Below are 24,621 nucleotides of genomic sequence, written 5' to 3'. Positions count from 1 at the left end.
AGTCCCGCTGCAATGCGGAGTCAGCCTTGTTACTCCTGACTTGGCAGTGTTTGTTTCAAAGGGTGGCCGGATGCACTTCCTGCCGCCACACCGAACCCCCCGGGACCGAATTAGTGTATCCCAGCTATCTGCGTCTAGTGTAAGCCATGGAAGAGTACGAACGTGTTTCAAATGTCTGAGAGTCGTGTGACTGAGGTGTGGGACGTGGAAAACCGCCTAAAACCACATCCAGGCTTGCCAGCATACCGGCCCTCGCCGTTAATCTGCCGAGCAGATTCGATCCGGGACCGGCGCGCCTACCCGAGTCCAGGAAGCAGCGCATTAGCCCTCTCGGCTACCCTGGCGGGTCATACTGTAAGCTATAAATATATGTTGTTAAGCGATTAGTCTTTATTCCTTTATGTTTTTGCTTCTGACATTTGCATCCCACAGCACTGTTGAAACAATAATTGTTTTTATACTGGAAAACCTCCTAGAATGGAATTTGAGTCTGTAGGAGTGGTAGCAGGCTTAAGCCACCGCACTTATTCACTGGTCTAATAACTGCTCCTTCACACCCTTGAAGGCGGCGTGGCGGCACGTCACGATTTAGCCTCTCTGTAGCGATAAATAAAGCGTGGTATAAATCACGCAAGTTCACAACTCTAGAATGCTTCAAATAAATACATTGCATAGAGGCTCTTGTTTGCAGTGCTATCTTCATAGTACTAACACCATACAAATCGAGGATTGAGGCTGGAGGAAACTGAATGTAATCCGTAAGGGGTGCAAGTCCAAAGGTTATACGTTTCGAAACACTGGAATGCAACTTGTACATACTAGCAAACGGCATAAACGATGTCTTTTCCAGTTGAATTAGCTACATTCATTAGCTGCTTACCCTAGGATGAGTCTAACATGCACACCCTCAAACAGGTGGTAGTTCAGATGTTGTTGTTCGAGACCATGTTAATTTAGTGAATACTTTATCATTAAAAAACCAGATAAATATATTCCACGTCACGTATCTTCTTAAAAAATCTAAGTGTCTTGTCCAAATGTAGAGTAGTAGGCTGTCATAAATTTGAAAGCTCTAAAGAAAGGAAATGCATATGAACCGTCTATAAATGAAATATGAACCAATGACAAAAATCGTAGAAATTTATTAATAGAGTAGCGTGGAACAGAAGTGCTGCGCTCAAAAATGTTTGTCTAGTGTCTTAACAACCTTACTTAATTGTTTAATGTAAATTACTCGATAAAGTATCTTGAAAGATCTCACAATTCAGTCAGTTAATAAATGTGTGTGTTCTACTTGTATAAAAGCTCTTCGATGGATGAGAGAGCTATCGAATAACTTCAGTAACGTGCTACTGTACACATCCCACTTAATTTTTCTAGAAAAGAGCAACTCACATTGTTTCTCTTACAAGAGTTTAATGTGAGCACCTTCGTCACACATCATATCGACAGATGAGGCCTTCCCATACGTTGATCAGTGTGTCTGCATTAATTGTTGGAACAACGCTGTTTCTAAAGTCGGATAGACCAGCTGGTAGCGGAGGCACATAAACGTGATCCTTTACGAACACCCAAAGGTAAAAATCGCAGAGCGTGAGTGAGCATGGAGATCATGCGAAGCATCCTCTGTCATCCAGCTCCTTACGGCCAATCCAGTGGTCAGGAGCAACATCGTTTAACCAATCACGTACTGAGTTACGCCAGTGAGGCGACGCACTATCATAGAGTAAAACAAGGTTCTGTGGTTCATATTCTTCCAACTGAAAAAAGAGCCGTAGTTCTAGTGTATCAGGATTTGCTGACCCCAAGATGGGCACATTATGTGTGTTCACATTTCCATTTAGGTTAAATATCGAATCATCACTGAAGATGACACGATACACAAAATTTCATCGTCATGCAGTTACATTTCATTTGCAAAGTTGGCACGTTAACAATAGACTGTATGCCACAGAACTAGTAACAACAGCAAACGGTAAGGACGTGGCTGTAAGCGTCTCCTACAATTCTCCTCACAGACGTCACTGGAATTGCTAATTCACGACTAGCGTCCGAAACCGATTTCTTGGGGCTACCCGTAAATGACTATCACTTGTTCAACAAGTTTTTCAGTCACTTTTGGTCGCTCCACACTCTTCAAAACTGTTCCAGTTGCTCTTTCATTTGATGTAATACTGATAGTTGCAAGTTGAAGGTAATAAATGTTACAAAGCCTTAAAACCCGTATATTCATTTTTCAGTACCCTGTATAGATTGAATCAATTACGCAGCGACTTGCTTACGGTGTCTCGATATCTGACAGCGAGCTACGCAGGCCCAAAGTTATTTATGGTTGCGTAACACGACGACAGAAATTCCAATCTTCTCTGTGCAACACGGCAACAACGTCGCCAAACTAATCACATTTCTCGTTGCCGGCGCAAATAACTCCTCAGGGTTCACAAAGGCGCCTGCCTCGGGAGCGACTCATTTTCGGTCCTTCGCAGTAAAATGAACTCGCAGTCATTTGAATTAATTACTGAAGAAAAGTTATTTACTCATCCCTGTTTCGATAACGATCCGGTGTCGATAACGAGCTACCAGGGCATCGTATCAGTCCTCCTGTTTAAATGGTCGTTAACGAGGTTTCTGCTCATGTAATTAATTCTAAAGCCACTTGTTGCCAACTTCGAGGAAATTTATAACCCTGAAAGAAGTTCCAGGGATATCGACCCAACACGTCAAAATGAATTAGTGCAGGAGGGAAAACCTGCTTTCCACTGATATTGAAATTTATGTGGCAGAGTTCAAGTGTTCTTGTAATCATTCTACAACGTGCCGCTTGGGGCCAACGCTTTTTATTTCGTAAACGTTATGAGAATTTTCCCAAGAAGGACAAACTGATCCTGGGAATTATTCTCGAAGCACAGTTTTCTGTTCTTGCTTATAACTATTATGATACAGAGTATAAGCAGCATAAAAAGGTAACGAATCGAGTAACGTTCGTGCAACGTTATAAAACTCATTATTTCGCTCGTAATATGTTTCTCTAGAGAACAAACAACTTAGATTTGATACAATAACGGCTGTCTGAGTAAAAAATTTGTAAGTTTCGATTTTTAAAGATTGGAAAGCACAGTTTGCTGCTTCTGATTATTAGAAGTGTTTTATGCACAATTTGTCTCAAGAGGAATGGTCAATATTAGGAGCTATGGTCGTAAGCCTCATATTAAGCAAAAAATTATGCCCTATTCCGAATGTTTTCCGACATCGGGTACATTTAACGTACTCCTTCTTGAGGTCGTGACGCGCATGTGTCTTCCCTACCTAACCACTTTGAAGTTTTATTCCAGCCGAACCTACCTCGTTCCTTTCAGTCTCTTTGCTCTGGGTCTCTTTCTCTCATTAAACTAGTCCGTTGAAAGCGCTGTTGTGCATATGGCTGGATTCGTCGTTGTAGTATAGTTAACTGCACACCAAGATATCAGACCATACGGCATTAGATGAACTTTGAGTACAAATGAAACGTGAATACGAGAGAGAACTGAGAAGCTGTGGTTGTTGATTGATGGAAGACTGAGTGTGTGGGTGAGCAGGAAGCGACACACAGTGAATTGCTCTCTCACGCTAACCTCTTCAAGAGTACCGCTTGCAGCCAACAACCTCAATTACTTGCTGGATGTTCTCCACTCTCTACTTTCATCTACAGTTTTTACTCTCTAGTGCTCCATCTCTTACCATGGCAGTTATTCGCGGACATCTTAAACGGGTTCCTCAAATTGAGCCCTACATTTGATTATAGTAGACATCTCTTGGTCAGGAATGTCCTTTTTCCCATGCTAGTCTGCCTCTGATTCCTCCTTGTTCCGTCGTCATTGATTGTTTTGCTGCCGAGGTAGTAGAATTGAAAACTTCATCTGCTTCGAGACCAATAATTCTGATGTTAAGTTCTCGTTTTGCTCATGTCTGCTACTTCTTTTTACTTTCTTCTTTTCGATTTACTCTCAATCCATGTTCTGTACTTCTTAGACTGTTCATTACATTCAGCAGATCCTATAATACTTCTTCACTTTCACTCAAGAGAGCAATGTTATCAGAGAATCGTATCATTGATACCGTTTCGCCTTGAATTCTAAGTATATTCTCTAATCATTCTTTTATTTCCATCAATGCGTCTTTGATGATTAGATCAAACAGTATTATACCCTTTATAATCCGAGCACTTAGTTCCTTGCCGTCCACTCTTGTTATTCCCTTGTGGCTCTTGTTCTTATTGCATATTGCCCGTTACCTAAATTTTTCTCAGAATTACGAACATCTTGCACTGTTTTACATTATCGAACCCTTTTTCCTGCTCGACAAATCCTATGAACGTGTCTTGATTTTTCTTTAGTCTTGCTTCCACTGTGAACCGCAACGTCAGAATTGCCTCTGTGGTGTCTTCACCTATCCTAAAGCCAAATTGATCACCATCTAACTCATCCTCAATTTTCTTTTCCCTTCATCTGTATATTATTCTTGTAAGCAGAATTGATGTATGAGCTGTTAAGCCGACTGTGCGATAATTCTCGCACTTGCCAGCTCTTGCAGTCTTCGGAATTGTTTGGATCACATTTTTCCGAAAGTCAAATGGTATGTCGCCAGACATACATTCTACACATCAACTTGAGCACTCGTTTTGTTGCCACTCCCCCCAATAATTTTCGAAATTCTGATGGAATATTTTCTATCCCTTCTGCCTTATTTACTATTAAGACATCCAAAGCTCTCTGGATTCCCTATCTCATCTCCATCTACTCCTATTTCTCCGTCTGTCACTTCAGACAAATTTCCCCCCCTCATAGATGCCTTCAATGTCCTCTTTCCACTTATCTGCTCTCTTCTCTGCGATTAGCAGTAGAATTCCCGTTGCACTCTTAATGTTACCACCCATGCTTTTAATCTCACCTAAGGGTGATTTGACTTTCCTAAATGCTGAGTCAGTGCTTCCTACAATCATTTCTTTTGTGATTTCTTCACGTTTTTCATGCAGCCGTTTCGTCTTAGCTTCCCTGCACTTTGTAATTATTTCATTCTTCAGCGACTTGTATTTCTGTACTCCTGAATTTCCCTGAAAATTCTTGTACTTCCTTCTTTCATTCTGTCCTTTATTGTATCTATGTTTTTCTTGAAAAATATGAGACTGCCCTTTTTAGAGATGTCAGTTCCTCTTTAACTGTACTGCCGACTGAGCTATTCTTTATTGCTGTATCTATAGCCTTAGAGTATTTCAAGTGTATCTCTTGATTGCTTAGTAGTTTCGTACCCTGCTTCCTTGTGTATGACTAATTTGTTAAATATCAGCCTACTTTTCATCGTTACTACATTGTGATATGAATCTATATCTGATCGTGGGTACGACTTACAATCCAGTATCAGATTTCGGAATCTGTGCCTGACCACGATGTAATCTAACTGAAATCTTCCCGTATCAACCGGTCTTTTCCAAGTCTGCCTTCCACTCTTTTGATTCTTGAACAGAGTATTCGCCATTAGTATATGAGATTTATTACAAACCTACATTAGCCTTCCTCCTCTCTCATTCCTTGTCAAAAGCCCCTATTCTCCTGTAACCTTTCCTTCTACTCCTTCCCTTACAACTTCTTTCCAGTCCCCCATGACTATTAGATTTTCGTCTCCCTTTACGTGCTTTCAGTATCCTGATATACTATCTCTATTTCTTCATTTTCAACTTGTCATGTCGGCATGTGTATCTGAACTATCGTTGTTGGTGTTGGTTCGCATTCGATCGTGATAATAATATCCCTATCGCTGAACTGTTCACAGTAATACATTCCCTACCTTACATTTCTATTCATAACTAATCCTACTCCCGTTATGCCATTTTCTGCTGCTGTTGATATTACCCTATACTGATCTGACCAGAAACCTTGTCTTCTTTCCATTTCACTTTACGTACCCCTACTATATTTATACTGAGTCTTTGCATTTCCCTTTTCAGAATTTCCAGCTTCCCTACCAGTTCAAGCTTCTGACATTCCACGCCCTGACTCGTAGAATGCTATCCTTTCCTTGGTTAGTTAGAGAAATAAATGAGGATACTGAACAATTAATTCAGGAAGTGAAAGGAGATGAAATTCTAATTGTCATGGGGGATTGGAATGCGGTTGTAGCAGAATTAATGGACGGGAGATTGAGGGCTTGGTTGTATGAATGAGAGAGGAGAAAGACTAACTGAATTCTATAATACATTTCAGCTGGTAATGGCGAATACACTCTTCAAGAATCGCTAGAGGAAAGACCGGGAGATAGGGGAAGACTCCATAGTCAGGCAGAGATGTCGAAATCAGATATTGGATTGTAAGGCGTACGCAGCGGCAGAAATAGAGTCAGATCACAATTCCGTATTGATAAGAAGTACGCTGAAGGTGAACAGACAAGTCAGGAAGAATCAATGACCAACTAAGAGATAAGGAACTACTAAGGAATGACGAGATACCCTTGAAGTTTTCTGATGCTATGCTTACTGCGACAATTAATAGTTCAGTAGGCGATTAAGTTGAAGAGCAACGCTCATCTCCATAAAGAGCAATCACAGAAGTTTGAACGAAAATCATAGCTACAAGAATGGTGACTGTGAAGAAAGCGATAGGTAAAAGAACAAATAATACCTGGGATCGACGACAGAAGTAAGAAAAGGTTCAGCGAAAATCAGGAATTCAGAAAGTCAGGTCAGTTATGTATGAAATAAACAGAAGGTGCACGGAAGCTAAGGCAAATTTATATGAAAATTGTGGAGAAATATTTTTCGGAAGGAATGACTCACCACAAGTAAAGTCACCATTAACTGCAGATGAGATAGTGGATAGGTGGAAAGAATGCATTTAACGCCTCTATGAGGTAGTTTGACGGGTGGGGGGGGGTGTTCGAATGACATGTCTCATGTCGTGATACGTGATAGAAGAAGAAACAGGGGTCGTCAGGGGAAAGTTAGTGGTTCCAGTGTCTTTCTGTGGAGAGTTTGGAATCCAAGACGCAGGATGTTTTGATTACGCTCAAAGACGCCTCCTCTAGAACACGGGTGCACTACTAGGTGCCACTGCCAAACCCTGCTCTCTGCCACGGTTTTAAAAAACTTTTTTGCAGACATGTGCTGTGTAGATCCATTGACGCTGTGAATATCACTCTCCCCTGAGCTAGCTCCTTAAGTTTTGTCCACATACCATTTAGGAGGATTAGGGAAAGATGAGTGTATCACTACCAGGCTGGACAAAACTGTTTCTCCCATATACCGACCATGGCACAAATAATAATCGCAGGAGGCACACTCAAGTGTACCTAGGGAATGTTGTTCTATGCGTGCGTGTGACAATACGTTATTACAGAGCTTCAGACGATATACAGGAGATGCACAAGAATATGAAAGTACACCGAGAAGTGCGCTCTTGAACACATATGCTCATGCTAGTCAAGCCTGCAGTGAGCGCTGTTCTACGTATTTGATAACGAACGGCTTTTTTAACAACTGGAACAAATCGCCAATCAGAACTCTCAAAATGTGAAAACTCAGTGACGGACTGTCATTAAAGAGGATGGTGACGCAAAATAAAGAACGACAGCTGAAAAAGTCACTGAAGAACCCTGCCGACACCGAAACAACAGGAAGGGAGCTCCGTAAACAGTGACGTGGAGAGCGAACAGGAAATCCAAAACCACACTGTCATTGATGCAGATGCCCTTAACAGGAAAATATAGTGCCGAAGCTATAAAATCTGATCTAAGGAGCAAAGGAAGAAAGTTATTTGGTCGGATGAGTCTTGTTTGTTTCCAACTTCTGGTCTGGCATACGTCCCAACAATGACACAAGTCGGGGGTTGACGAAGACATACCGTGGTTGACTGGTTGGTTAGTTTGTGGAAGGGGACCAAACAGTGAAGTCATCGGTGTCATAAGATTACGGAAGTAAGTCGGCCGTCCCCTTTCAAAGGAGCCATGCCAGCACTTGGCTGAAGCGATTTAGGGAAATCAATGAAAACCGTCGTCCTCCCGAATGCGAGTACAATCTGATAACCACTGCGCCACCTCTCTTGGTCATATAGTGATATACAATGGTATCCATCATTATACTGCAAGGTCATATTACTGCCAAGGAATATGCGACCATTTTGGCTGATCCCGTCTACCCCGTCGCACATCTGTTTTTCACCAATGGTGGCTTTGTGTTCCAAGATGATACGTCCCATTGTTGTCACAACTCACCCAGGACTGTTTGGTGAGCACGAGGTTGAACTGACGCATCTCCCCAGGCGTCAACTGTCACTTGATTTCAATATTCGTGAGGACTGGATCAGGTGGTCGAGCAGCTGCTGGGATATAGGCCCCCATTCGTGCACCAGTGCCTGTCGGAGCTTTTGAAGGGACCTAGGGGTTTGAAGACGTTCAGCGTTACGTCGAACGAGAGCATCCCCGACGTGCTCGATGGGGTTTAAGTCTGGAAAAGAGGCAGGCTACTCCATTCGCCTGATATCTTCTGTTTCAAGGTACTCCTCCACGACGGCAGCTCGGTGGGGCCGTGCTTTATCATCCATCAGGAGGAAGGTGGGACCCACTGCACCCCTGAAAAGGCGGACATACTGGTGTAAAATGACGTCCCGATACACCTGACCTGTTACAGTTCCTCTGACAGAGTCACGCAGAAGTGTACGTGTACCAGTAATATTCAAACTCCGCACCATCAAACCACTACCTCCATACAGGTTCCTTTCAAGGATATTAAGAGGTTGGTATCTGGTTCCTTGTTCACGCCATATAAAAACCCGGTGAGAGTCGCTGTTCAGACTATACCTGGACTCGTCCGTAAACATAACGAGGAACCACTGTTCCAATGACCATGTACTGTGTTCAAGACACCAGGCTTTACGGGCTTTCGGGCTTTTCTGCGACCAGGGTTCAGTGGAATGCACCTTGTACGTCTCCGGGCGAATAAATCATGTCTGTTCAGTCGTCTGTAGACAGTGTGTCTGGAGACAACTGCTCCAGTGGCTGCGGTAACGTCCCGAGCAAGGTTACCTGTAGTAATCCGTGGCCGTCTGCGGGGCATGGTGAGATATCGGTGTTCTTGTGGTGTTGTACACTGTGGACGTCCCGTACTGTAGCTCCTGCAGATGTTTCATGTCTGCTGGAATCGTTTACATAATCTTGGGATCACACTTTGTGGCACACGAAGGACCCGTGCTACGACCTGCTGTGTTTGACCAGTCTCCAGACGCCCTAGTGTCCTACCCCTCATAACGCCATCAATAAGTGTTCTTTAAGTCATTTTCAACACACAGTCATCATTAGCACGTCTGAAAACGTCTGCACATTTACTCGATGAACCGCACTCTGACATGCACCAACGCACCTCTGCGTATGTGGATTGCTGCCAATGCCACCGTGCGACGACTGCAAGTCAAATGCTCCGAGGTGATTTAAACCCGCCAACCACCCACCAAAGCCTTGTTTCACCATGTATAAGTTTTATCCTTAATTTATGAGCATGAGTGTATTTAGAATGCCAACAGTTTTCCTCCACCGTATTAGGCATGGTAATACAACGTGTTTTTGTGATTCGAAATTTTTGTAATGCTCTGTAATTGTGTAAGTAGCGATCACATGATGTCCTTTAAAAATCTAGCATTGCCCCTAGATATATTCTCGACCACTTTCGCTATAGCTTCTTACCTGTGGCGTAGCGTATCACTATTACTGTGCTGATAGAGAGCAGGGAACACACTGGCTATTGGTCCGGTGTTTGTGTGGCATACAAGCACACTTACGGTAACTGCTGGAAAGCGGGCCTGCTGTACACACACTCCCGCAGCCGCAGTTTGGGCACGTTACAGCAGGAAGGGCAAACTAGTGAGGCAACCTACCATCACTGTGCCACCCGCGTTAACAAGCCGTGCTTGCTCGCTGTGGGAGGATGAATCTGTGTGCCTAGCATTAGGTACGGCTTGCTGTTACCCAGACGGTACGACACGCTACCTGGCATAAAATGAGTCGCAGATAATATGAAACTAAGTTGATAAAGGAAATTATTAGAAACTAACTGAAGAGAGCATAGTACTTCAAGCTATAAAATGGATTAGTATAACATTCGACGGTATTACGAAAAGTGACATTCCTTTCGCAATGTGGGTATTGCATACGCTAACAACTAAGAGGCAAAAGACACTATCAGTCGATTCCGATCATATTAGGAAGGTCGCTTGTGTACAATCTAAAAAGAAAAACTCTAAAACATTTTGGCTCAACGTCTCATCCCTCCCCCCTCCCGATTATTCAGAAAACCCCTCGAAAGTAGTAATCGACTCAAAATTGACGGATTTTCCGGGATACCAAGGAACTTCAAGACTACCACTCCATAAGGAAAAAACCGTTCAACGAAATCATAGAGACCAGGGCTTCTTGCTGGGAAAAAAGTGTTCGATTGCCAAATATATTCAAAACATTGTTTTTAATTTGTGCTTCTTTACACATCGAAATTCGAAATTGGTAGGAACAAGGTACGCAAATAAATTTCTTAGACGACTTGGATTACTAAAGCATTAAAATTTTTTGAACATCATCAGACCATACCCCCAAAGAAAGCATGTCATAGGAGGTGAAGGAGCAGGAATTTTATGCTCCACCACTTGACACCTACATTTCATACATACGGTTCCTGTTCCATGTCAACTTCTCCGCCTGCCACCTTTAGAGCGTGGCTCATGATGACCAAAAACAGACACAGGTCACCCTTTTTATGTGACGATCGCTTTTTGATTTTTATTAAATTGCTTTGCTTTGGTTGATGTTTTGCTTATGTAACCATATAGGTACTCCAGTGACTTCACGTGGCCATATCGGTGCCCTTTGGCATCCTATTGTCTTTGAACGTCTATATTTATCCAATTTTTGGTGGTATAGGTATAACCTTTCAATACAATCGATTACAGAGCTGTATCTGACAAGTTATGCAACATATGTGCATGTTGCTTTGCATCCCCCCCCCAGCCGCACCGACGTTTCCCGTTCAGTGCTTTGTCTGTGCACAACGTAGCTCCATCTCATAAGCGATGTCCCACCCAGCACTGTGCAGACTGCACAAGTGTGGACCAAATTGTGTCTCTTTCTCTTGTTTTGCAACCTTCTTTCTTTCGCTCTTTATGGGTTTATTGACCCATACTTCCAACAATTTGGTTTGTATATAGTAAAATATATATGACACTGGAGTCGCTGTATGACGGGTGTGAACAATGATTTAAGACGATTTTACAGCATCGGCATAACTATAACGCTTACAGATAAAGGAACTTGACGTCGTACCAACTTAGACTAAAAACAAAATGAAAGTGAATTTAGCAGAGATCGGGGAGCGCACTCCGGTTGATTAGAGTGTTTATATAACCGCACAGAGTATACCAAATTTCATAAACACATGGTACTATTAGAAATTCTCGACATACTGCCGGTTGGAAAACTCACCAGCAAGTTCAGAAAAAATATTTGTCTGAATACAATGACACTCTTTTATGTTGCCGACTGGCTACCAGGTTCAGAGCCAAGTTATGTCATCAGGACATTCAGCGATCCGAAAGTCGCAGTATATAGTTTAAGAAATTCATTAATAAATATTTACTAAATATTTTCTTCTCTGTGACAGCAAACGCATTGTATACAGTACAATCCTACAATACAAAGCCATCTCTAGTCGTAAAGCTCACTTCCTAAGTCGGTGACTCGTATACTGAAATTAAAAGGATAAACGATTCTTTACAAAGACGTGTAAACTCCGACCGGAAGTGGTAAACAATGCCAGTGTGTGCAGGTTTTATTTATTTCTCCTGCTAAATAATCACAATATAAAAGCTACCTTAAATATAAAAAGGAAAAAAATTATGAAATATAGGAAGATAAATAAGTAAAACCGTAAAACAGACCTCGCTATGATAAAACATTAAACGCAAGATACCACTTGTGGGTTGTTACATTTCCACTCACCGTTTATTTGTAGTGTATACCACTAAAAAGCAACGATCTCACCATAGATCTTTTGATCGAGTATGTGTTGTTCATATTAATAATATTATGCACCATAAAACAAAATTATCTGTACTGAAGAGAGATAAAGCATCCAGACGGAATTGTGGACTTGTATTACTCCGTATTTCCAGTTTCATGTTACATAGATAAATGTCGTGTGATTAGGGCCTCCCGTCGGGTAGACCTTCCGATTTGACGCCACTTCGGCGACTTGCACGTCGATAGGGATGAAATGATAATGATTAGGACAACACAACAACCAGTCCCTGAGCGGAGAAAATCTCCCCACCCAGCCGGGAATCGAACCCGAGTCCTTAAGATTGACATTCTGTCGCGCTGAACACTCAGCTACCGGGGGCGGACAGTTTCATGTTTATATTAGCAGTGTCAATGTACGAGGGGTACTGAGTATGTGGAGCAGTGCAATTCCCTTTTTTCTCTGGCAGTTTCGGTTGCAAAAATGCGTAATTTTTGGGGAAATAGTTCCCGCTTCACACCCAATAATTTCATCCATTTCTGATAGGCAGCGATGCTATTCGTAGCCTTCGAAATGGCGTCTGTAATGGAGGTTCATTCTGAACGGAGCGCTGTCATTGGGTTTCCTTTGGTGGAAAACCAAAGCATCGCAGATATTCACAGGCGCTTCAGAATGTCTACGGAGACCTGTCAGTGAACAAAAGCAAAGTGAGTCGCTGGTCGACGTGTCTCTGATTGTCGCAACAAGGTCGCGCAAACCTGTCCGATTTCCCGCGTGCCGGCTGGTCCCACAACTGTGACTCCCACAGTGTTGGAACGTCCGGACCCTCTCATTCGAGGTGATCGAAGGATAATAATCAATCAAACGCCTTGCTGTGCAACTGGCCGTTTCTGTTGGTGGTGCTGAGACGTTAGTTCAGCAGTTGGGGCACTCAAAGGTTTTCTCCCGCTGGGTTCCTCGATGCCTAACAGAACACCATTAAGAGCAACGAAGCACCACCTGCGTGGCATATTCTCTCTGTAGCTGTAAGTAAATGTTCATGGTTGGCTGCTGGGCGTTTATGACGCTAAATTTGAGTTTTCGATTGCCAGCTATGGAGAAATTGTTTTTGTCCATAGTTCATCTTACCTGTAACAGAAATTTCGCTGTGGGGTCTTTTCTTATTTCTAAAATACGAATATTACTAGCAGTAAAAGATTGTAATGTCTTATTCATATAATCCTCCTTGCGTACAGGGTGATCAAAGAGTCAGTATTCATTTGAAAACTTAATAAACCACGGAATAATGTAGATAGAGAGGTAAAAATTGACACATATTCTTGAAATGACATGGGGTTTTATTAGAACAAAAAAAAACAAAGTTCACAAAATGTCCGACAGATGGACAGCAAAACGTCAGTAACTGCTACCGTGACGGGTGAGAGGTACACCGATATGTTACAGAATCGCATCATCCCCAGCCTGGCTGATAAGCACCTGCTGGAACGTACGATGTTTTGCAGGATGGCACTCCACCCCATATTGCTAGACGCGTGAAAGATCTATTGCACGCGTCGTTTAGTGATGAGTGTGTGCTCAGCCGCCACTTCCGTCATGCTTGACCTCCCAGGTCCCCAGACCTCAGTCCGTGCGATTATTGGCTTTGGGGTTACCTGAAGTCGCAAGTGTATCGTGATCGACCGACATCTCTAGGGATGCTGAAAGACAATATACGACGCCAATGCCTCACCATGACTCTGGACATGCTTTACAGAGCTGTTCAGAACATTATTCCTCCACTACAGCAATTGTTGAGGAATGATGGTGGACATATCGAACATTTCCTGTAAAGAACATCATCTTTGCTTTGTCTTACTTTGTTAAGCTAATTATTGCTCTTCTGATCAGATGAAGCGCCATCTGTCGGATATTTTTCAACCTTTTTTTTTGTTCTAATAAAACCCCATGTCATTCCAAGCATGTGTGCCATTTTGTACCTCTCTATCTACATTATTCCGTGATTTATTCAGTTTTCAAATTTATACTGAATTTTTGATCACCCTGTACAAAACTACGGCATTCTCTAATTCTGTCTTTGAAACAATATCGTCATTTGTATGCAGTTTTGTATTATTTGATTTAACAATTCTCCTCTCTTGCTTACTACAGCAACCAAAAATTTCTGTGTGGAGATATTTTTCTGTTTAGAGGCCGCATTCAGCTTTGTTCTACTGTACCTAATTTAGCAATTTTCTTGGCTACCCTTCCTTCAGCTACCATGGTGCTAATCGAATTTTTGTTGAACCATAGAGGTAAATTACGCTTTAAAATTTTTTCAGTGTCACCTCTTCCTTGTTGTTAAACTCTGTTTGGGTCCTGTATTTCATAACGAATAAAAGTCCTAACCTTTATCTTGACTACTTTTCCTACAAATATATTTATCCATTAGTATCCTAAGTTCCTTTTGCTGTCTCCAACTAACTTCGGTTAGGTGACCACGAAAATCTCTAGCCTTACATCTGGCAATTGCAAAAACTTATCGTACAGGTGCTTAGGCCCAAGGTAAGGAAATTCTCATACATCTTCGTTTATAAGGTTAATAAATTCAGCAGCAACCAGTGAAAAGTACAGTTTAAAAGGTTAATGTGAGACAAACCATCACAAGTCAGCTTATTTTGCAAATTCATCTTGAGATGGTCCTTTACAGTATACTTTGCCTTCCTGCTGTGTCCTCGATTTGTATTCGTTACTGGTGTGTTTCACTAAGATAAACAAGGACATCTTAGTCCGCAGTTTGGTAAATTTGGTAGAGAGTTTTTTCATTTTCACTTTCCCAGAAACATTCACAAAATCATATTTAAGTTAATAAAACATTAAATTTTCTATCACACTGTCATGTTGCTGGTCACGTATTTGGTTACGACTTTCTCTTACTATTCGTCTCAAAATTCCTCTTTTCTCAATGTTTCCGAGGCGATAACGTTTTGAAAACTTCAGCTTCAGTGGTCCGAATATTTAATGACAGAATGCAATACTAAGAACTAAAAAAAAATGCTATTCATGATATTTCAAGTGCTTTGGTGCATGTAGAAATATGAATGGAAAGTGCATGACTTGCGGCTCATTAATTTTTTCAATCCCTATGTTTTGAGTGGTTTTCTAACTACTCGTTCCTTCATCTAGAAATACGTATTTTAGACCTATTTTGTATTCAACAGTTAAATCATACATAACTGAGGTGCTATAGATAAAAGAATATTGAATATCGACTGCACACGTTTCCACTTATTTTGGGTCTCTAGGGATTATATGATTTGAATTAATCTTCGTATTTCAGTGTGCGATACTTTACAAAACAAGAAAAGGTACCAGACTTTTCCACAGTTAAAGCTTGGATTTTTGTTACCATGAGAGACTCCTATCCTTTTCACTGTGGATGGTTGTTTATGGCACATCAATATCTTAATGTTATGTTTGTATGACTTTCATGTCTGTGATTGTTTGAAACATTCACTCTGATTTTCAGTATTGAACTAAAAGTGACACAAAAGACTCGTTATCTCTGCTACCCCGAAAACTCAACACGACCGAGACTGTATTACCATGGACTACGACGAATTATGAATGTTTCAGTCTTATGTAGCTACATTCTGAATGCAAATACTACTGTTTCATGGAAGCTATGCGACTTTGTAACTTTAAAAACGTAATTCACCACCATTTTTTTTACATGTGTGTATCTTCTTTCTTCATCTCAGTCCAGTTTCATTTGTACCCGTACGTACTGAATACATGGAGTGGTTCTCACACATGAAAAATCAAGTACAATCATTCAACCGAAAGCAATTAAATTCTATTTTGTCTCTCATCTCCATTAGTTTAATTAATATAGTGCAATCAAGCGTATGGCAGAGTTTCTGCACTGTGAGAGAGCGTTTTCAATTACGGACATATGTTCGTTATTTAATCAATCTTCTACAAGCCATCGGTGCAAATACCATCCCTTTGATAAAAGATATCGATTTAACCAAGCCGGGAATTCATAAAATAAAATGCAAGATCCCTTCGTTCTCTGCAGAGCGCTTCTCACTTGTAACAGCGAAATTCATCTCATATCTGTTGTATCAAAACGTGACCATTTAATTCTCCGTCTAAGTTTCCTGATGTATCTATAGCCCCATAAATTCCGAAGCATGCTAAGCGTCAGTTGACAGTTAGTGAAACGAGACTCAAGCCTTTCGTTAGCAAAAGTAATTAGTAACCAGGAAACGAAGAATTATGATTGTGCCAGCTGCGGCACCAAATATTTGCTTCTGAACGTGTGTTTGTCAGTGACAGATCACTGATATGAACAGTCAACGCAACAGAACATATTCTGCTGCTAGAATTTCACTCTGTTCTCCAGACTACCGCAGGTCACGTATCGGACTAAAAGGAAGGAACATAACCCTTCGACATAGAGATCATTACAGATGGAGCAGAAACTCGAAACTTTTCAAGGATGGGGAAGGAAATCGGCGGTTTCAAAGGAATCATCCTGGAATCTGCCTGAAGAGGTTTGTATAAATCACGGAAAGACTAAATCAGTATGGCCGGACGTGGATATGAACCATCGTCCACCCGAATGGGAGTTCCGTGTGCTGCCACTGCCCCACCTCGATCGATCACGTATCAGGCAGTGTCCTAGTGATTTCAATGTGGTGAATCTACCTCTTCTTGAGTACCAACGTCTTTAGTGTTATTTTACGTTTAATTTTCATCGGCCTACTTCAGACGGAAGATACACCCTCAGTCGGAGCATACTTCTCAAGCGAACAGATGGAACATGCGATGAGTAAACTGTCGGTGAAGCTCCTACAACAACGTAAGAAGTGCCAGGAAAAGGAAGGTACACCACGATCCTCCCCTGCCCTCTACCCTCTGCAGGCTTCAAGTGTTAATTTATATCACAGAATTTGGATAACAGATCTGCATAGCAGGAATTCTTTATTTTGACACCGTGAGGTCCTGAGACGATTCGTGTAATGTGTAAATTAGATACCCTACTGGACCATGAAGATCAAACAATTGCGTGATTTGGCAATTTTTATTTGTCTACTCAGATCTTTGTAGCTAAGTTACAAGTAAATTATCATTAATCTCAAAATCAGTGTAATTAGTATTCCCTTTCATGAGTGCCAAAATTTTACTATTGACGTAGAACGTGAGTTCAAAGATTTTCTGGATGTAGAGTAGTGTCATGTTGAAAATTAATTATTATTAAATGTGTAAAACCAGCTTTTGAGCCATAGTTCCAGTGGCCTTCTGTTGGGTTAACTTATGGACGGACTGGGCAACCCGCCCAGAGATAAGCCACAGCAGGCATGGCCGAAATCTTGGTTCTATTTATTTATTTGTTTAGTTTATTTATTTATTTTAATCAACATTGCAGTAAAAAAATCAACTGTACAGGGCGATTTTTTCCGCTGTCTACAAACTCTAAGAGATTGATCGTTGAGAGGATTCGGAACAAAAAGGGTCTAATGAACTTAGAAAATGCATGGTTTCCATGCTAGAGACCATTTAATCAGTCATACTTTGCTACAGAGACTGCGGTCTAATACGCGCTATACCATGCAGCCACAATTACAGTATGCATGGTTTCTTGTTAGAGGCTGATACTGTTCCTCATATGCCTTAGCGCCCTCTCTTGCCGGAGCAATTGGTAATGTTGTGTCCCATTCACTTCTCCTGCTGACTCACCTAGTAGTGGATGTGATACAGCATTACACACAATCGTTCCGTATTCGAAACGAGGGCTTGCTGACATGGTGTTTACTCACGGAAAGGCAAATGGCAATGGGGGCGGGTAGCAAAGTTGTGTTTGGAGAACTCTCCCCGCCGACAACAACCACAGCATTCAATGTTTGCAACAGTGTTTCACCGTTGTTCTCAGACAGGATCGTTTCAGGAAGCAGGAAATCATGAAGGACGTAGCCGAAATGGTCGAACACCAGACGTGGAGGAAAATGCAATTAACACTGTGGAAGGCGACCGCCCTGTTAGTACCAGGCAGTTGGCCCGCCAGTACAGGTTAAGCCAGACGATCGTGTGGAACATTCTCCATGACAATTGCTGCTACTCTCGCCACTTGAAGCGTGTGCAGGCCTTACTAACAACAGAATTTCCAATTTTGTCACTCTTCATTCAATAAAACTTTACCAACAGCGCATCCGCCCCAGGTAGCTGAATGATCGGTATGACGGATTGTCAATCCTCTGGGTCCGGGTTCGATTCCCGGCTCGATCGGGGAATTTTCTCCACCCAGGGACTGGGCGTTGTGCTGTCATCATCATCCTATTATCGTCGTCGACTGCAGGTCGCCGAAGTGGTGTTAAATTGAAAGACCGGTCTGCCCGACGGGGTCCCTAGCCATACGATTAAATAAATAAATAAAACAGCCGTATCTTTTGGTTTATTTTATTTTATATCAAATACTACCAGTTTCGGCAACTGACCGAGTCAGTCAGTGTCATCCGTCACAGAAATATGTTGTATAATTTTATGGCACCATTCGATAAGACTATTAATACGACATTAGCGTATGGGACCTGAAGATGACAATATTGAGTTGCCGAAACTGGTAGCATTTGACATATACAATAAACCAAAATATTCGCCTGTTGTTAAAGTTTTTTGAATCAAGAAATACGAACCAGCAAGGCCACAATGGACGACAGAGACTGAACTTTGGGAAAAGGATGGGGCCCCTCCACGCCCACACCAACGTGGTGACCAAACCAAAAGTTCTACTGTCACCTCCGTAAACATGTTAGTTTTTGAATCAGGCGTCACAGGATGCGGGCTGTGATCTTATCCATGCGTCTGGGTAAGATTACTCATTAGCATGGTCAATCAGAAGATAGAAGTGGTCGAAAACGATTGAAGGGTAGCGGTTGTAAGGGCAGAGGAATAAAAAGTGCCAATGCCAGCGCCAAGGGAAAAAGACCTCTGCGACAGTAGGACGGGTAGTAAGGGCAGTAGCGGCTTGCTAGCTGCGACAGAGCATGCACGGTGAGGTAAGGTTAGCGTGAGGTATCGTGCATCGTTACCTATGTGCTGCGTGTTCGTTAGCTGCGTCAGTCCGGGTGCTGTGGCTGGGCTCGCTTGTAGTCTCCTGGGCCGGCCGCAGTGGCTTCTTCCCTGTAACACAAGAGTTCGGCGCGGCAACGCATGCGTTGCTGTTAGGCCCTCTGCTGCGCCTTGTCGTCAGTGACTTGGTGCAGCTTCATCAGGCTGGTGCAGAACGGCGGAGATCGGCTTCCGTTCAGCGTCCTACTCTACTGCACGGCGCAGGCCTTCTGCAGTGTAGCTTCGAGCAGCTCCGTTTGTTCAGAGAGCTGCCCCGCTTCAGCGTCGGAGAAATGCAGGCCGTTCGCTCGCGCTCGTGCGATGAAGGCTGCCTTATTGTCTCCTCGATCCCTTGGAGGGGCCGCTCCCGCAGCGGTTCCGCTGGGGCGGCGGTTTTCTTCTTTGCGCGTTTCACCTGCGGTGCTGCTGGTGCAACCGCTGGGATAGGCGCGCGAACGTCCTTCTGCGAGGTCGCAGGAGTGTTCGCAGGTACGACTGCGCTGAGGCCTTGGGCGAAGACTGCTCGCAGTTGCCTCAAGGCCTCTTCCTTCTCTGCAGCCACGGCGGCTGCGAAGGCAGCCCTCTCCGCCGCCATGACGGCTTTGCGGGCTGCAGTGGCCTCCTTCACGGCGGTGCCGAGTTTGAGGTCACATTTCTTCACGGGAGCGCGAGCTGCGTTCTGGCTGCCCGTTTCCGAGCGGTCGTCCCTGCCCCTGGCAGGTGGAGCTGCTACTGCGCCGTCCCTCAGCTGCGCCGGGCTGTTCTGCACGCTACGCCGTTTCCGACGTCGTCTTCGCTTCTGCCGCTGCGTCGGTGCGGCCGCGGCCGCCTCGCCGCCCCCGGCACGGTTGCGGCTTGAGAAAGCTGCACAACCGCGCTAACTGGCGACGTGCGGGCCGCCACACGGGACACAAGTCGGCAGAACGTTACTGCCGCGGTCGCAGGCGCGGCTGTCGTGCTCACCTGAGCACTTGACGCACCGCGCCGCGTTGCGGCAGTACTTCGCAACATGGCCCTCGCCCTGGCACCTGAAGCACTGGGGCTGAGGGTCCATGACGGTCGGGAGGGCCTCTGTCGTAACAGGGAAGCCCAGCAACTTCCGCAAGTCGAAGATGTCGCTCCCGCCGTCGACCGTTTGCACGGTCACGGCATAGAGCGGCGCCCTCTTCGTGTTTGTTCGGTTGTGCAACCTAGCGGTTGCATTACCAAACCCGGCTCGCAGCAGCCCTTCCCGGACCGCTGCCTCATCACAGCACCAGGGTAACCCCCTGAGGAGTGCCTCGGTCGTCTTCATCCTTCCTACGGAAGGTGCCTTCTCACGCGCCGGCGGCGCGTCGACGATGTGGTCGGCCACTGCGACGTTGATCGCCCTGTGGTCGGCCACGTTTGCAGCTCGAACGCAGATCAGCGAGTCTGTATCGACAGACTCGTAGACCACCTCGTTCCGAGCGCAATTCGTAATGGTGTCGAACAGCGCTGTCCACCCGCCTTTGCACTTGACGTAGGAAGGGGGGACAGGCCGCGACTCGTCTTCTCGGGAGTTCCTTGCACGGTCGGCAGACTCAGTGAGTTGCACAACCGAAGGACCCTTCGCAACGGCAGGTTTCCTCTTCGCACCCTTCTTTCCCATGCTGCGAGGCGCGGAACACGACAAGCTGCACGCGTTGTGAAAACAACGCACGACAATTTGCTCTCCGCGGCGCCCACAGCACAAAAACTTCTTCACGAGCTCTCAACAGCCGAGTAAGCGTAGCGCGCAACGGCAGCGATGCGCTCGCCTCGCCAGCTCAGGCCGCTCTCTCACTGAACTTTGTTGCTGGTGCCTTCAACAGACAACCACGATTCCGGGATTTGTTCATCCATCCTATTTACAGATGAGGCCACCTTAACGCGGAGTGGTATCTTGAACTTTTATGATAGTCATCTGTGGGGTTGTATGCTGAATCTCAGCGAATCATTAGCATCGGTGCAGCCGAAATGTGTGCCCCGGGATAATTGGCGACTCTACTTTGGGACCAGTATTCCTTCCACGTCACCTAACAGGCCGGAACTATCGGCGTTTCTCTCTGGTTATAGGGACGTCTCAAAAGCATCGTGTAAGCAGATCTCATTCCAGACGTGGAGACACTGGAGCAGCGTATTCATGCTCCCTTTGACACTGTCCGGTTGCAGCCTGGCCGATGTGAAAGTGTAAAGCAGAACATACTACCTAGCGTACACGCATGCGTTGAGGTGCACGGAAACACATAATGTAACTGTGGCTGCATGGTACTGCCCGTAATGGACCACTGTTTCTGTAACAATGACTGAATGAATGGTCTCCAACATGGAAACCATGTATTTCCGGACATAAGTTCACTATATCTTTTTTGTTCCGTATCGTCTCATCGATCAGTCCCTAGAGTTTGAACACAGTGGAAAAAACATACTGTATATGAAATTGTAGCGTTAAACCTTGTAACTTAGAGTGAGGCGTATAGTTCAAGCCGCTTTCGTTTGCGCATTAAGTTGTCAAACGCATTGAGAAACCGCTGATTTCACGCATACGGATTGCAAATTGAAGGTAAAAAGCGCCTCTGCCACATACCATCTGTAAGAAAACTGCCCCAAATGCTGTTTATAGAGGCAATCAAATGTCAAGAAAGGCCGAGTTCCAAATCGAGTAGGTCGGATGACCAGCAGCCTACTCCGTATACTAAGTTAGTGAGCAATATACTCAGTTGCGCTCGTAGACTAAGAAGGACTTGCAAAGCTTGCGTGTATGTATCTCTGGACCAGGATTATTTGTTGTCTATAAGTACCGATCTGTATGTAACTATCATTGTCTCACTGACTGACTCTGTCAGTGTCACTCGTTCACAGAAATCTGTTGCATAACGGTCGGATTTATGATTCCAGTTTCATAATAGGGTATGGGGCCTGTAAATTTTAATATTGAGTTGCCCAAACTGGTTGTATTTGAGATATAAAAAAAAACCAAAACACACGGCTGTGTTTCATTAGAACAATAGAATTTGGCACCTCCGTGGTTCGTAGTCCCTAGTGCCATACGTTACTGTGTATAAGCGATACTAGTAAAGTTAGAGGTCGGGATGGTCATTTGTTCCGGTAATGGTTTGGGAATCAAGTAGCCCTTATCTGTGTTCAACACTTACAGCAGAATCTGCTTTTGCAATACATCGTTTGAAGTTCTTACTGAGCAACGCCAATCTGTTACTTCACACTTCGACAGTTACATACACCTCTACGTTAAGTGATTCGATATGCTCAACTCTGTTTGTTTGTAGGAAATCTAAGACGTTACCCTCATGAGTTAGTTCTCTATCCTCTAAAAGCAATTTTCGGAGAAGGCATTCGGAATAATACTACACGAATCCCTGTCCCTATAACCAGTTTCGATAGCAGTACTCTCATCATCTATACCTGGCAAGTTATGGGCAACGTCCATTAAAACAGGATGATCAGAAGAATTATCGTAATATTATGTAAGTTCTATCTGAAGTGATCCACCGCTTCAGCTTCTGACCCAGTTGGTTTACAAAAGCCTCCGATTACGATTCTAGACCGACATTTGATGTTTAACTTCACTCAGAGTAAGTGTTATTCTGAATCTGTGTTAACTTCGCTACATTTTTTGAATCTTTACTGCAACAAATACGCCGTCACCTTTGGCGATTGGCCCATCACTTCCAGATTCAATCAACTTTCTGTTCGTAATGATATGTGGGCCTTATAACCTTCAATAAGCGATATTAATTCTGGGACCTTTCATTGGATGCTCCTAGAGTTTACTAATATTATATTCTTCTCTATAACCTACCTGTGAGGACGAGCATTCTGTGAGGATATCGTCGTTGCTGTAACTTCCATTTTGGCAGGCAATTCGCCTCTGATTCAGAGGGGCTTTCTCTAACGTAAGAACAAACATGCGTGAAACATGTACAGTGCTACAGTAGTAGCCGCTTCTTGCGTGTAGTGCACGTCTGGCCTATTTAGAGAAAGCCTAAATTCTCCTTACGATAGCGGAGGTCGCATCCGATACCATCGGTGAATCGTCTCAGCCTCTAGGCGTTCCATTCTCCTCCAAACCAGAGGACCTTTATCAACCCTGGGAAAGATGTTACAAATAGACAGCTTAGTCTGCCCTTTACATGAGACTCTAGTTGTCTTCACCAAATCAGCCATCCGCCGAAAGGAGCCAAGGACGGCCTTAGAACCCCAGCGGCAGGTTTCATTCTTGCCTACATGTGCCACTACCAGCAGCTCGCTGTACCCTGTGCCCTCAATATGTACTGGCAGAGCCTGCATCATACTAGTATCATGTACAAGATCCCCTGGCAAACGTGCTGAGTGAACACTGGTATTCTTTCCTGATGGTACCCTCACCCGCCTTACTTTCGAGCTACCGATGACTCGCATACCCACACTCTGCACATGCCCGAAATGGGCATCCAATTCTGGGTCAAAAGTATCATCAACTATGGGCACGATCTCTTACCTGTTTCTAAGGCATAAGGAGCCAGACGTGTGGCCCGTTCCGTCCTATACCTTCCGCTCAATAAGATGCGAACCAACTATTGCCCGCCATTTGCTCTCGGATGAGGATGGACCAGTGAGATTTTGCTTATCAGAAGACACAGAGTCAACCAGGCTACCAGCAGATTCCAACACACAAAAGGTGTCACAGGCCTAGTCATTGGCGCCCTGATGTCACTGCACCTTTGAGCATTAGCCAGAAGCTTGTTGACTGTCGCCAATATAGCTTCCAGCTGTTTATGGACAGCAGCGATTTATCCTTGTGTCCCCTCACAACATGCACTACGACAACTATTAAAACTTAAATTTGCAACAACTATTTGTAGGTTTACACTGCTCAAACTACGCTCTTGTACTTCATAGGGTATTTTTTGAATACTGAGCCATAATCATCAACAATGAAGTCCGCATCGTGAAGTATGCCAGGTGTAGTAAAACACCCACACCCTCTAAGTGAAACCCAGGGGAATCGTATCGTGTTGGCTCCTACAGGCACCAGTGCCTTTGGTTGCTGAGACTGAGACCAATGAGACATGTGCACATTTCGTCTTCTTACCCTTGTTCTCACGTTGTTCCTACTCCCAGCTGAGCTTGCTTCGTTTGGTTGTATTTCTATGCTATTCTCTCCTGATGTTACTTCCCTGTGTGATACCCCACCTAGTCTCTTACATCCTAGATTTTATTTGCCATGATTTGATAACATATCGCTATCTCAAGCGTTGATTTACTATTTGTCGGGTTATCTGTCAGATTCTACAGAGCTACATCATTTACTACATCCTCTAATGTTATAGCTGATGTCTGTCCTATCTGTGCCGTAATGGTGATACTGAAGCACAGTATGCTCCAAGGTACCTGCATTTCTACAGTCACGTAAGTCCATGGTTCGCCTCTGAATTTTGTGTAGATAGCTTGGATATGGAGCATGGCCTTCGAACAAGTAACTCATACCCCTGCTGGGGATGAAATGCTTC

Source organism: Schistocerca piceifrons, chromosome 5 (genome assembly GCF_021461385.2).
Source record: "Schistocerca piceifrons isolate TAMUIC-IGC-003096 chromosome 5, iqSchPice1.1, whole genome shotgun sequence".
Classification (NCBI taxonomy): Eukaryota; Metazoa; Arthropoda; class Insecta; order Orthoptera; family Acrididae; genus Schistocerca; species Schistocerca piceifrons.
The sequence above is the reverse complement of the archived record's forward strand: the minus strand, read 5'-3'. Positions refer to the sequence as shown.